The sequence below is a fragment of the Felis catus genome, chromosome D1 (genome assembly GCF_018350175.1).
Source record: "Felis catus isolate Fca126 chromosome D1, F.catus_Fca126_mat1.0, whole genome shotgun sequence".
NCBI classification, from domain to species: Eukaryota; Metazoa; Chordata; class Mammalia; order Carnivora; family Felidae; genus Felis; species Felis catus.
In genome coordinates, this window is record NC_058377.1 from 80920790 (window position 1) to 80935864 (window position 15075).

The window sequence follows — 15075 nt, forward strand, 5'->3', positions numbered from 1 at the left end:
TTTTAAAAAGGCAAGATTAGAGGAGACTAAAAAGATATGACAACTAAATGTGATGTGTAATTCTTGATGGGAAACTTGAGGGAAACAAAACAGACCACTACAAAAGGCATTATCAAGGCAATCAGGGAAATTTTAATATGAACTATAGGTAGTTAGGACTACATATAAGATACATATTAGGTAATCAATGTGAATTTTCTTGATTGTGATAATTACTTGGGATTATGTAGGAAAAAGCTCTTCTGTGGGAAATACTGGCTGTAGTATTTAGAAGAAAGTATGGGATAGCTGCAAAATACCTTAAATGGTTCCAAACAAAGAGGAAAAAAAAAAGAGAGAAATAACTAACAATTGATAAATCTAAGTGAAAGATGTATATTAATTTTATATTCTTTTTAACTTCCTTGTAACTTCATATTTAAAAAAAAACAGAATTACAAAGAATATTCCTTCTATCTTAACCGCTACCCTTGGAAAATTCTTCAGACATTTTAGTTTTTTATACATTTGGTTTTGGATATTGTTTTGTCTTCCATTCATGGAGCTGTAGGCAACACTGAACTGACAATTTTTCATTACTACTTACATGTTTGAATACATATGAATCAACAGTAGCCTGGGCTCTCACATACTGAAATTTGGATATAGTAAGTACAGGATGCAGTTTAGCATCAAGAAATTTAGAAAACTATTTCAAAGAGGTTTTGAAGCCAGTGATATAAGATTCACATTTTAGAAGGCTCCGAAAACTGAAGATGTGTGTGTTGTTGGCAGTTGATGGTGGTGGTGTTGTTATCGATTTTTTGTTCAAGTGCATAAGTTACCCAGCTTCAGTCAGCTCTTTTGAGTAAAACTTTTCAGAATGATACCCAATTTGTGTTCTTAGAACTCCAAAGAAGTAAAATAACAAGGCAATCTCTTAATCCCCCATGAGATTCTGATTTGGGAAATCAATAACAGGTGACATTCCATGCTCACTAAGCTTCTTGGTAGCCAAACAAAGAGTGGTACAGGTCATTTGAGAAAAGTTGTTAAGTCCTGAGAAATCACCGTCAGTTGTATTTACAGAATCAAAAGATAAATTCAGTCGACAAAATCCAAGCGAGCATTTGTCTTAGGCAATAACTTAAATGTCACTTTCACTGCTACATAGAGTTTTTAGTAGCAGTTCTACTCCAGCAATTCCCTTGTCCACATTCATAAACCCAACAAATAAACATGAAAGAATCTGCACTTTCAAGGTGTACATAATGTGAGTAGATACTATGTGAAGGAAACAAAACAGCTTTTATTTCTTTAAGAAGGAAAAAAAACTGAGAAGGGAAAACAGAAGAACTACATGTAGGCTGGCAGCATCTGGAGAGATAAGTATGCCACTTTTCCAAGTGAGAGCTTTCATAGCTCTTGTACATAAGACAACAGCTACGCCGTCTGCAATACTGTCGCCTGGGGGCTTGTTAAAAATGGAGCTGCGGCATCACATCAACAAGTGTCAGGGCTGGTGGAAAAAATAGCAAGTAATTCAGTAAGTAAAGGGTGATGAGAGTAGAATGCAGGCCCAGAAATCCCGATTAAAAGCACACTGTAGAGGGCATTAAATGCCAGCTGAATGAATTGAAGTGACACTTAGGTGGTGATGCCAAGATTTCAAAAATTTCCAATTCAGTCATCCCAACAGAATGTCGTCTTATGGTTTTGATTTACATTTCTCTAAAGAGCAGTAATGTCCAGCATCCTTTCATGTGCTTGTTAGCTATCTGTATATATTCTTGGGGAATTATCTATTCAGAACCTTTATCCAATTTTAACTGGGTTATCTTTTTAGTATTAACTTCTATTTTATTTTTTAATTTTTTAATGTTTATTTATTTTTGAGAGAGGATGAGACAGAGACACAGAGCTCAAGTGGTGGAGAGAGAGGGAGACACAGAATCCAAACCAGGCTCTAGGCTCCGAGCTATCAGCACAGAGTCCAACATGGGGCTTGAACTCATGACTGTGAGATCATGACCTGAGTCGAAGTCAGACACTTAACCAACTGAGCCACCCAGGCACCCCTTTAGTATTAACTTATAAAAGTTCTTATATATATTCTGGATTCAAGTCCTTTATCATATTTACAAATACAGCAATTTCTTTAAAGGTAAGAAATGCATCTGAGATCAAATGGATAAATCACTTAGAGAACTAACTTGTGGTACTTAAAACTTAGTTAAGGAGGTGCCTGGGTGGCTCAGTCAGTTAAGTATCTGACTCGACTTCTCCTCAGGTCATTATCGCCCACTTTGTGGGTTTGAGCCCCCTGTCAGGCTCTACACTGACAGCATGGAACCTGCTTGGGATTCTCTCTCTCTCTCTCTCTCTCTCTCTCTCTCTCTCTCTCTCTCTCTCTCCCCCCCCCATGCCCCTCCCTCACTCGTGTGCATGCTCTCTCTCTCTCTCTCTCTTTCTCTGTCTCTGAAATTAAATAAACTTTAAAAAAAACAGTTAAGGTTGATTGGTTGTTTCTATTGTTTGAGAATTAGAGTAAAACTTCTAAAGTAATGCTTAAGATTCCAGAATAATCACCAGTATGAAAAGTGAGGCATAAGTAGGGGAGGTATTTTCTTTCTAAGTCCTCCACCACAGAAACTGTCTCATTGTCAAAGCCAGAGCTCTTGTCAACTCTTATATTTAAAAAATGTACTTTATTAAAGAAAGCAGAAAATTTTAACACAGGAAATCAGACGTAAGCAATTCTTTCTACACATATTGTTACAATTTGATCTTAAATATGAATTCCCAAGGCCATTTCCTCTCTCATAAAACATTTTGTTTTCTAAGTTCGGAAGGAACATAGTGGTCTTTTGAGGCACTTTATTTCTGCCTTCCCTCTTTTGATGATGCCACTGAGTCTGACCTCTACTTTTATGAAAGGACTGCATGAACATGTTTGAAGGCAAAGGAATCTTACACAGGCATTTAGAAGTCACCAAAAAAATCTGTTTCACAAAGTCGTACTGGTTTAATATAAGTTTTGGAAAATGCCTGGGCCAAGAGAATTATCACGTTACTATTGAACTTTCAAAACAGTTTAAACTTGACTCGTATTATTTATGAAGGGAGCCAAAATGTTTTTGCTCAGAAACTTGAAATAACAATGAGAAAGTATACTTTACTTAGTAAAGCTTCATTCTGACATTGCATGCCTCTGAGGATCCATTTCAATGAAAAAATACTCCCACAGAAATATTATAGGATTTAACATCAGAAGAAACTGTACTGCCTAGACTATAGAGAATTTGCAGTAAATACAGATTTCAGCAGTCACACATTCAGCTGCTTTGAGATGGCCCATCTTTACACAACATCTTACGTCCTGCAATCCACCAACCTAAACGGATTTCTAAAACAGCTGTCCCATCAAGAAACACACTGGTTTGGTTGAAAATGCAATCACTTATATCTTTAGCCACAACCTGATGCATAGGAAATAGTTTTTCCATGTGCCCTTTTAGTTATACACACATATGCAATCATAGTGTTGAGAATGACAGTCATACAAAGATTTAAACACCAATTACTGAATGATTATTGTATAGCAGGTATTTTTCTAAGAATCGGGCCCTTATAAGGTTACTCTGATAGCTATTATCATCTTCATTTTACCGATGAGAATACTGAGACACAGAAAGGTAAATTTAATTTCCTAAGATCACAAAAAGATTAAATATGTCTGGCAAGAGGAGATCGAGAATGAACACCAGAGCCGACTATTCTAACTACTAGAATAGCACAGACTCTCTAAAATGCATTCTTTACTAACCCATGGGTCCATTTGTTTAATTGTATTTATTTTAGGACAAATAATTTAACTACAGTGAAAACACTAAAGAGAAATGTAACCTGACGGGAGTGTCTTAACCAGGGGCAAGTAGGGGTCTCATCATTCACTCAACACTCATTTAGTATCTACTCTGTAGTAGTGCTGGAACTGCACTTATAGCCCTGAAGGAGACGAACTGAAGACAGGCTCTCAGGGAAATCCAACTGTGGAACAGGAGGACAGTGAATAAGACACAAAAAGTAATTATTTAACTTCAGGGCCATGAAGAAAATAAAATAGTTAATATGACAGAGAATACCAGAGTGGAGCAGAAGATTTAAATAGTGTGTCAGAGTGTCAGATGGGGCGCCTGGGCAGCTCAGTTGGTTAAGTGTCCAATTTGGGCTCAGGTCATGATCTCCTGGTTTGTGGGTTCGAGCCCCACGTCGGGCTCTGTGCTGACAGCTCAGAGCCTGGAGCCTGCTTTGGATTGTGTGTCTCCCTCCCCTGCTCATACTCTCTCTTCCTCTCTCAAAAATAAATAAAACATTAAAAAATTAAAAAGTAAATAAATAAATAGTGTGCCTTAAAGGTCTCTGAGAAAGTAGCATTTGATTTGAGACTTTGCTTATGAAATGGAGCCAGACAAAGGCTAACCCAGAGGAAAAACACTACAGGCAGAGAGAACTACAAGTACAGAACAATGAAGGGTAGAATATGCCTGGTGACAACACAGACACAAAAGAACTCAGCAATGAACTCAAGTCATAGAACCACTTTCAAGAAGTGTACATTCATGATCACAGAGGTTAGCCCTGATTCTTGTACCAAAACCATGAAGTAGATAAATGAAAGGTTACCACCTCCTGATGTTCCCACAGGAATTAGAATTTAAGACTTGTAGGAAAACCTCAATCATTTGGCCAATCTTCCTGAAAACCAGTTAAGAGTGACCTCTGAATCATAAATGAGGGATCCTGGAGGTTACCATATATTTTCTGTCTACGAAAGCAACTCATTATCATGTAAATAGCTAAACCATTATCTCTATGCATTTCTGAACACAATAGAATAACATTAAATAAATTAATATTGGCACCCATTATCATCATTATATTGTTCTACTTTTTCTTTTTCCCATCTATCACCTTGCAAATATACTATGTAATTTACATACACTGCATTTTCTACCAATTGACACATATAACATAAGCTTCACAAGTACTTGGGGAATGGTCTGCTTTGTTCACTGATACAAGACTTTGAACAATGTTTAGTCCATAATATATAGAAAGCAGTGGAAGAGTAAACGAATGAATTGATGTGTAATTATGTTCAATGACTGGAAATTTAATTAAAAGTGGTTTTGTGTTTTTGTGTTTATTTTATTTATTTATTTATTTATTTATTTATTTATTTATTTATTTATTTTTGGCCATTGGTGGTGTGATTTTTCCCAGAGTGGCCTAGTGTTAGACCAGGTTCAACTTAAGAATAACTTAAGTGGGGCACCTGTCTGGCTCAGTCTGTTAAGCATCTGACTTGGGCTTGGGTCATGGTCTCGCAGTTCACCAGTTCAAGCCCCGCAGCAGACTCTGTGCTGACAGCTCAGAGCCTGGAGCCTGCTTTGTATTCTGTGTCTCCCTATCTCTCTCTCTGCCCCTCACTCACTTACACTCTGTCTCTCTCTCTTAAAAAAAAAAAAAGGAATAACTAAAGTTATTCTCAGCCTTCATAATTTATGACGAGTCAAGATCTAACTTTGAAAGTTGTAAAAATGCCATACTGAGTAAATATTTTGTTAGTAATTGTTAGCATTAAAGAAATGGTTTTTTAGGAAAACAAACAAAAAAAATTTTACTTACAATTAATCTATAAAAATTGTGTAGTCAGATGGATGAATTTTACATTTTTATTAATGTTTGCTCATTCAGACTAGAACATGCCTGTGGTAATTCAGTCTTCAAAAAGCGAGTTTAACTGGGCAAAATGTAGAATGATCTCTGAAAGTCTCTTTCCTTTGTGTCTGTATTTGTATCCACATGCACATAACTTTATGTAGATTACACATGGGGTGCTTCTATAAAGGGACATAAATATTTTCATAAAATCTCTAAACTGTTTACATGTAGAAACCTTGGTTTATACAGTTTAAGTAACTATCCACAAAAACCGCCTAGTACTTGACTTCAGTATTCACTAGAAAGGGAATATTTATCTTAGAATCGCGTAAGTCTCTATGAACATGCGACATTCAAAACATTAAAAATAACAGAATTTCTACGAGAAAAGACTAAAGTAAAAGCTACTAGCTGCCCAAAATTACAGAACACAGATTAGAAATGGAGAATGATGCCTTGATTCATCTCATGCCTTTTGGCAGATGTATCTGGTACTTTTCTTACTTTCTGTTGATAAAAAATGACATCTGTAGAGACAATAGCAGCTCAAGATAATATTTAAATACAAATCTCATCATTTTCATGGACATCTTCAGTGGCTTATGTGATGTTAAAGGTAAAAATGTCTTCAAAATTATTAATCTATTTTGCCAAAATTTTCAAAAATAATAATTCCTTAAGATCCACTGACTGTTATTGCTATCAGCCTTAATTTAAGAAGAGAGTACTGAAATAAAACAACATATAAATCTTGCCTAATAAAGCCCTATTATTTTAGCAAGCAAAAGAAAAAAAAAACCAACTCAATCGATACTTACCCAACGAATAAAAGTGTATGGAAATCTCATTGAAAAAAAAATAACAAAAGGAAACTTTTATGTCAAATTGAGACCAATCCTATATTAATCAAAATAATTTGAGAAAGGGAAGGGATAGGCAGTGAGGCTTATTATGTTTGACTACAAAGATTTTTTCATATTTTTCCCCACCTAATCCTCAAACAACACTTCAAGGAAAGTATTATATAACATTGTTAAAGATGTTGAGCCTCAGATATAATAAACCCATTTTCTCAGCAGGAGAATGACAAATACAAGACTTAAATGTATTTGACTTATTATGAATTTTCAACACTATTGGCAGTTTTCACTTACAATTTTTAAGAGAAAAGGGAATGCCAAGACACAGAATTGAGAGGTATCTGATTAATTAAGGTCTTTGAATAATTGATTTTGTTATTAAAAATTTTCATCCCAATCTTATAAAATATTTTTAAAAACTCTTATGATACTATTTGTACTACCTAGTGCTGAATTTTCATCAGATCTGACACAAACTCTATTTTAGTAAACAGCAAGCTGATGAAATTAAATTCATGTTAAAAGCAGTCAGTGTTTGCCACAGGTATAGGGCAAAGGTATTTCAAATATTGATTGCCAACGGCAGCCTGGACTTCTGCACCAAAGAGAAGGATAAGTCCTCACAGGAACAGAGTAACATAGAAATGCCTGCCATTGGGGCATGGAAATCACAACTGAAATCACATAAACCAAGCACCTGTTATCACTGTTTTTATATCTCAGAATGAATAAGTGGGTAATGAGAATTCTAATAAATTACTGCGGGGGTGGGGGAGTGCTTCTCAACATAAACCACAGAAAGGAACCATGGATTACTTCATTTCTACAAATTGGGCCTATTTTACAATGTTTATGAATGTTGAACTGTTTCCTGGGGAGTAGCAAAAAGACACAGAGGTATACTCTCAACCTTCTTTTCCTTTTTATTTTTCTTTTTAAGTTTGTTTCTTTATTTATTTCAAGTTTTTATTTAAATTCCAGTTTCTCAACTTTTTTCAACAGACTAGCAGTGTTACAGGAACTCTTTATCTGAGCATCTTTTATTGTGAAAGTTACCCAAAAGAAGAAACTTCTACATCCAGGCAAGTGTCTGATGAAATTCATCAAGAGAGACAGAAAGACTGAATCCTTTCTCCTACCTCCACCTCCTCTGCCCTGACCCACAGTTTTGAGTTGCTTTCTGAGGACCTGTTCCTCCTGAGTAATTAATACAGAGAATTCCAGACCTTCAGGAACCTCAATAGGTAACCATAGGAACATTTATAGAAAAAGAGATATGTACAGATGTACTAACAAAAAGTCCCACAGACCAGTTTTGACATTAGATCTCTCTGAAGACTCACACTGTGTTAACTATTCATCAAATTGTCTGAGTCTTTTCCTCCACCACAGATCCCCACAGATTCTGTGAAGTTTAACCTAAAGTATATTTTTCATATTTTTCTTTAACTGCAGAGTTTTTAAGAAATAACCCCTATCTTTCTCTTGATTCATAGGGATATATCTCATAGATATGCATACCTGCATTGAAAAGCTATATTTAGTGAATTCTTGCTGAGTTCCAACTAGGTGCTAAATGCTTTTATATTACATATAACCCTCATAACAATTCTGTATGGTAAGCAAGATTAAGATATATATTTTTCAAAGGAGAAAGCTGTGTCTAGAGAGGTAAAGATTGTAAAAGGTACAATTGGGATTCAAGTGCACATCTGTCCAAAGGCTCCCAGTTAAGCCACCTGCATATTCTGGATAAACTATTGTATTCTGTGCTTTAATGATATAAACAAAAAGAACATGGCATCTGACCTTTGCCAACCTTCTGTATTTTCCAAGTACCCTCTCACCTCCAAAGGCAGGGTTCTAGCTAATATAATTTCTTGGGACTGGCACAAGGGAACTTTCATAGTTTCATGACCCACTATTGTAAATTTTTATAAATGTCTGAAGTATACTTTTCCTACCCACCTCCACAACTTTCAGGATCGCATGGGGAAGAGACATTCTGAAGATGGTTAGGAGGTATCTTCTAAAGCATAAAATAACAAGGAGTATAATGAGTATCTGAGAGATTTGGTAGAGAAAGAATGAAATGAGGGCTTAAGGCAAAGCAACATGATGTATTATAGTCTGGGCCATAGAGGCATATGAATGTGGGTTCTAATCTCACCTCCACCATTCAATAGTTTTATGGCTTCAGATAAGATAGCCACACACGCAGAGAAAAAAAAATTCCAATTTTACATTCATCATTATATACATAAGTCTACACAACTTTCAAATAGGTTATAGCTGTAATTGACTCTTTGTAATTTTTTTTGCCAATTTAGGAGTATTATAATGGATGCAATGCATACATATTTTGTCTATTACACCATCCACTGTCATATCTGTGAAAATTCCCTCCACCCCAGACGGCTCCTTCTAAGGCTACTTTACTGGGATCTGTCACTACTCTTACTCCGTAAACTGTATTCTAACTTTAAGATTCCATTATGGGTCCAGTTATCTCCTTCACATACTCCCGCTAGACTTATCTACCTCCAGTGCTAGAACCAACAACCTAAGATCCTCTACCAACCTTACTGAAATGAAGCTCTAGTTATACCTCAGCACTGACTCATCCTCCTTTTGTATCCTTTGTTTCATTGCACATATAGCTTTCTCTTTCTGAAATATCATTTCCCAATTTTTAAAACTTCTATGAAGCTTTTATTTATTCTTCGTTATTCAGCTCTAATATCATATCCTCTGGAACTATACCCTGACTTTTTCTTGCAATATGTTTTGATCCTCCAATGATTATATTTCCAAAGACAAAGGTAGGGATACATTCTAAAAATAGAACAGAATATTTAAATCTGATCAGTTTTGAAAATCCAGAAATAGAATGGCCTACACAAAACAGGCAGCACCACTCTGAATTATAGCAATGGTCACAGAGTGACACCCATGCAATTATGGACATATTAAAATTTGCATTTTTCTTACTTAGTGCCTCTAGCCCAAATTCTTACACTCATTTACTGCTTTGTAGATGTCTATTGAAATTAATTTCAATGCTGCCCTTTTGGGTGGAGCTAGACAAGGAACGTCACCTAACTTTATAAGCAATCAACACCAGATATTTTGTTAATGAAGCCAGTGAATGTTAGATATAATTATAAATATCTGGTTTGTCCATAAATAGTATATAGCAGTCCTCTGCTTATACTAACACAAATATGGGAACTCATAACCTATGCTCTAAAGAAAAATGATCTCAGCTTGATTCCCAAGAGTCCCTTTTCAGTTGCTAATACAGAGGCTTCTTGGATGCCTGATCTTGCTACTAGGTATTGTTGCATCATCTTCTGGTGAACCTTTCTTGGAAGATACAAGTTGGCACCTAAAAGAATAGAGCTGAGAGCCCATCAAACTTATAGAATCAGCATAACTGATCTGTGCCTATTGTTAATGTGCTATTGTTATAGCACAATTTGACCTGAGACTTGATTTCATTGTAAACCAGTAGCAAGGCTGTAAGCAGGAGTTCTTATCATCAACCTTTCATTGTTGGAGCCTCCTGTATCTACTACAGAACTAATCATTGTACATAATGAAAACAACTTATATCAGTTCTCTACAAAGAACTCCTCTTATTTATTTCATTAGGGCTATTTGGCCACTTTTTGAGACCAGAGTAAATATCTTTAACTTTCAAACTCAACATCTATATGTCCAGAATATGCCTAGCATTATGGAATTTACCCAATATGTTTATTGGAAAATTAAAGGACCTGCCTCAAGAAAGACTTATAATTTAAAAGATTATTCCAGGTCACTAGAAAACTAGATGGATAATTTAAAAAAAAAAATTAAGTTGTGTTTGTCTTACCTGAATCCAGCCAATCATAAGAGTAGGTTAAAGCAATATTTATGAAAGAAGTACATGACTTGAACTCCTTCCCTAGGATACAGCTGCCTTTCTTCTGTTCCTTGACCACAGGCTGCATCTCATACGCTGACTGTTTCACAGATGAGTATCAATGGCAAAAGAGAAACCAGAAGCACTTTGATCATTTAGTTTGTCTACATTCATAACTACAACTCTAATACCTGTTCTACTGTTAAATATTCTTTCCAATTTATAAGCTAAGTGTTAAGCATTGCCAAATACTGGGAATCAGTAATTTAAAAAATGACTCATTAGACCCATTCCATAGATGAGGAAAATGAAATACAGAGGGATTAAGTGATTAATCTACACAACACTTGGGTGGTAGTTTGAAGTGGCATTCTCCTTCATCTTCCTCCTAGTCTATTGCTACTTCTACAGTATCACAGATTTTTATAGTTGTGCTCTGAATATATCAATCCTACCCTATGAAGAGACTTAAAATCTAATTAGAAAAAAATGCATTATTATTGTGTACCTTGGTTTTTAGCACACTCAAACTCCCTAAAAATCCACTGTACATTTTAATCATTGTGATTTACTGACGCACAGTATTGAATAACATAAAATACTGTTTCTGAAGAAAGCCAACACTCCCCCAGATAATAGTGCCTTCTACATAGCTCTTCTTTTTTCATCAAGAGCCATGGCAAAATGGAAAGATTAAAATCTAACTACAAATGCTGGATCTGAAGAAAAGAGAAAAAAAAGATACATAAAAAAGTATTGGTTCTTATAAAAAAGAAGCTTCAGATAAAATCAAGATTAAGTTGGTAAATTCAGGGTTGACCTATATCATTTGCACAATGTGCCATATGTTATGTATTGAAATAAGAAAAATTTTGTTAAATAGATTTAATGTGAGTCCTTGAGATAACATAAGAACTTCTCAAAAAGATAGAAATAAAGTACATGTGGAGGTTAAAACAATTAACTTTTAGTCTGAGCATATGGCATCAGACACGTGCCTTTTGGTAGAACTGTACTTTAGAGAAAATTCACAAACCTTTGCACCTATTTCTGCATTTATGATTATGGGAGTTCCCTAGGGTTTTAGACATATGCCTTATGAATATAAAGCATCTACTCATTAAGAAAAATAAATGAAAGCAAAGGTAAGAATAGTCATGACAGACTGGAAATTAGGAATTTTCAGTTCTTTGTGGAATATTCAAGGAAAGCTATAGCATAAGTATGTTTTGTTCCTGTATTCATTAAATACATCTTATTGAATTGATACTGTTTAGCAGGAATTATACTAGGCACTGGTGTAAAGCATGAACCAAAGACCCACCTTGTGCACATGATAATTTCTGGAAAGCATACTACTTTTGTCATCATTTGGTTAACATCTACATTCCTTGTTATTTATTATTAAGTTGGCGTTCTAAAGACAAGAATCTTCTCTCTTTCTCCATATATGTACCACACAGTGCATTGCACAAATAGTCACTCATTAACTATAAGTAGCAGGAATGAAAGTCTTTGCTCTCCACCATGCCTGAGAGTAGAGGCCATGTTTCCTTCATCTTTAAATTAAGTACATATTTATTCCATAATTGCATATTTGTGCAACGTCTCAGACTTAGAAGGTGCTCAACAAATTCTGTGAATTTATAAATAACATACTGTAAATATTTTGGAATTTGTACTTCATCCTACAATTTTTCATCCTTCTCTACATTTTTCTATGATGAAGAGTATGCTTTTGCATAAGATTTAAAACATGCCATGTAAGTAATTTCATGAGTAACATAAATGGCTATCTTGCTGCATCGTGTGGTGTGCCAGAGCCAGTATGTAACAATGATCAGCTAAGTGGTCCAGAGACTACTAGAAGGTACAGGCATCCTGGAGCTGATCCCTCCAGGGAAGACTTGCTAGATGACAAAGAGACTTGCTGGCAAGTGTAGGAAAACCACACCTGGCCTTTATAAGCTGTTACGAGGACTTCCAAATGCCATTGTGTTTGGCAGCTACGCCAAGAACAATCACTGGAATGAAAAGACCCTTTCTCTTGCTATGGCCTTTCAGTTCCTCCAGAGTTATTTCCTGACAAAGCTTAATACTAAGCCAACGTGCAAAGGAGGGATATTTTCAATGTCCGAGTCTAATAATACAAAACAAGGCATAGAACTATAGATTTGTACCTGAGAGACAATACATTCGCAACTGGCAGAAAGTATTTTGACAGACTTAGAAGTCTCACCTCCAGGGTAGGTGATGAAACCTATGGCTGAAGCAACCATCTTTACTCTTACAACCAGTCTTGCTGGACAATGCTACTCTTGATGCTTTCATATTACGTAGATACTCTTGTTTTTGGATGACTATCGAATATCCTTGATGTTTATGCTATAGAATCTCAACCTATCTGTGCTGATAAAATATTCTAGCCCTTTGTTTTTAATAACAGATGTAGAATTCACTGGATTCACCACAATGCCAAACCACAATTTGTTTTCCATTAAAAAAAAAACAATGCGGAATTAGACTGCTCTTTCAGCAGTCTTGGGTGACTGAGACTGTAGCTCAAGAATCCTTTAGGAGACAAGAGATGCCACACTGCAAAGTTTATTCATGAACTTGTAGTCCTTAACCATAATTATTTTAGAAATATTTCCAATGCTGTTACCATTCCTGTGAGAAAACTCAAGAAACTCTTCTGAAGGATTTTCTCTAGATTGCATTATCCCGATTGTTTGATGTAACGTATTTTCCAAACATTTTGGAAATAATTAGAAGTATATAATAGAGAAAAGGAGAGGTTGTGAGGAAGAAGAAATTGAAGGATGTGTATATAAATGATATATAAACATTTTTGCAAGGCATCTTTAAAAGAAATAGAGGAAGTTGAAATAAGGTATACTAAGCTAGGTGGAACTTCATTCCTGTTATGAACAGGCAATAGACCTGTCATATATGGGTTTATCAAAGTAAATTGATTAATTTATACATTCATCACATATTTGCTTTTTGGTTTTGTTTGTTTTAGTTTCCATGTGATCCAATTACAATTCAGACTACTCTTTATTATGCCTCATTTGACCTAGGTTCACTACATACATTATTTTCATATCTTGACAACATGGTAAAAAATGTGAAAATAAGCCTGCATATTTCCATAATAGGCACACATAGTTGGCCACTGAAAAATTTAGTTAATATGGGAAATAGAATGATACTTGGAAGCACATTGTATACATGGATTGATCAAATTGATATTTAACTCTTCCAGCACCAAAGGACAATGAAAAGAGTATATGTGGAGTCTGGAAGAAAGTTCGAGTTAAAAGTAGTTTTATGGTCTCTTAAAAATATGAGCTTTGACAGAATAATTAACTTTTCTCAGATTCAAATCCCTCTTATGTAAAGAACAAATAATGAGAATGTACTAAACCAAAAATTGTAAAGATTAAAGAAATTAATATATATTTCCTTTGTACTCCAAAAACATTAGTTCCCTGCTTATTGAATATATTTATGCTTCATATATAATAATTCCAGTGTTATCTAAACCTGACTGCTACCTCCCAGTCTTTTAGGCAAGCTGTTCTCTTTGCAGGAAAAACCCTTCACCCTTTCTGTTTCCTGACTCACTCCTTTTTATTTTTTGGTGCTCAGTCCAAACATCTCTTCCTCCAGAAAAACTTCCTATGACCCTCTCTGCAATCCCATAGCATGCTGTGCCTACTTCTGTTTATACATTTTTTGTTGTTTATACATTAATCACTGACATAACTTCTGTCATACCTTCTAAACTATTTCTTCTTGGTAGTTAACATTTTACACTAATTTATACCCCATGACAACTACAAGGACAGCTATTTTTTCAAACATATAATATATAATGTTTCCAATTCTACTTAAAAGTACATGTATTAATTTTTTAGAAACCAAATTGTCCACACATTGAGTTCTTTTCCACTGAAGGATAAGGGGAACTGGAATGTATGCAACCCCTAATCTAAGCCCCTGAAGGCCTTTGCTTCTGCTCCTGTACTGCCATCTTCTGACACCATCTGTGTTTGCTGCTGGGGGCATTTGTCTCCTCTGAGCCTCTTTTCTTCATTGGCTGGAAACCTAGGCAGCACCGAGGAATCTAGCAATGTCTTTGTTATTGGAAGTGATGTTATGTTTTAGTTTCACCTGAAACTCAAGACTTCCTGAGTTTCTGATTCATTTCCTGAATGAGAAAGGCTAGGTGACTGTCAACATTTATCATAGGGTATTGCAGCAGGACCAAAGTTATTAAAATGAAGATCTGTTGCATTTGCTAGGTGACTGTCAACATTTATCATAGGGTATTGCAGCAGGACCAAAGTTATTAAAATGAAAATCTGTTGCATTTATTCCCTTGACAAGTTTGTAGGTGCTGTCCTAAATCAGGGGGCATATAGTCCATTTTGAACTTTAAAAAGTTACTAGTCTCTAGGGGCGCCTGGGTGGCTCAGCCAGTTGAGCGTCCGACTTCAGCTCAGGTCATGATCTCATGGTCTGTGAGTTCGAGCCTCCGTCGTCGGGCTCTGTTGACAGCTCAGAGCCTGGAGCCTGCTTCCGATTCTGTGTGTG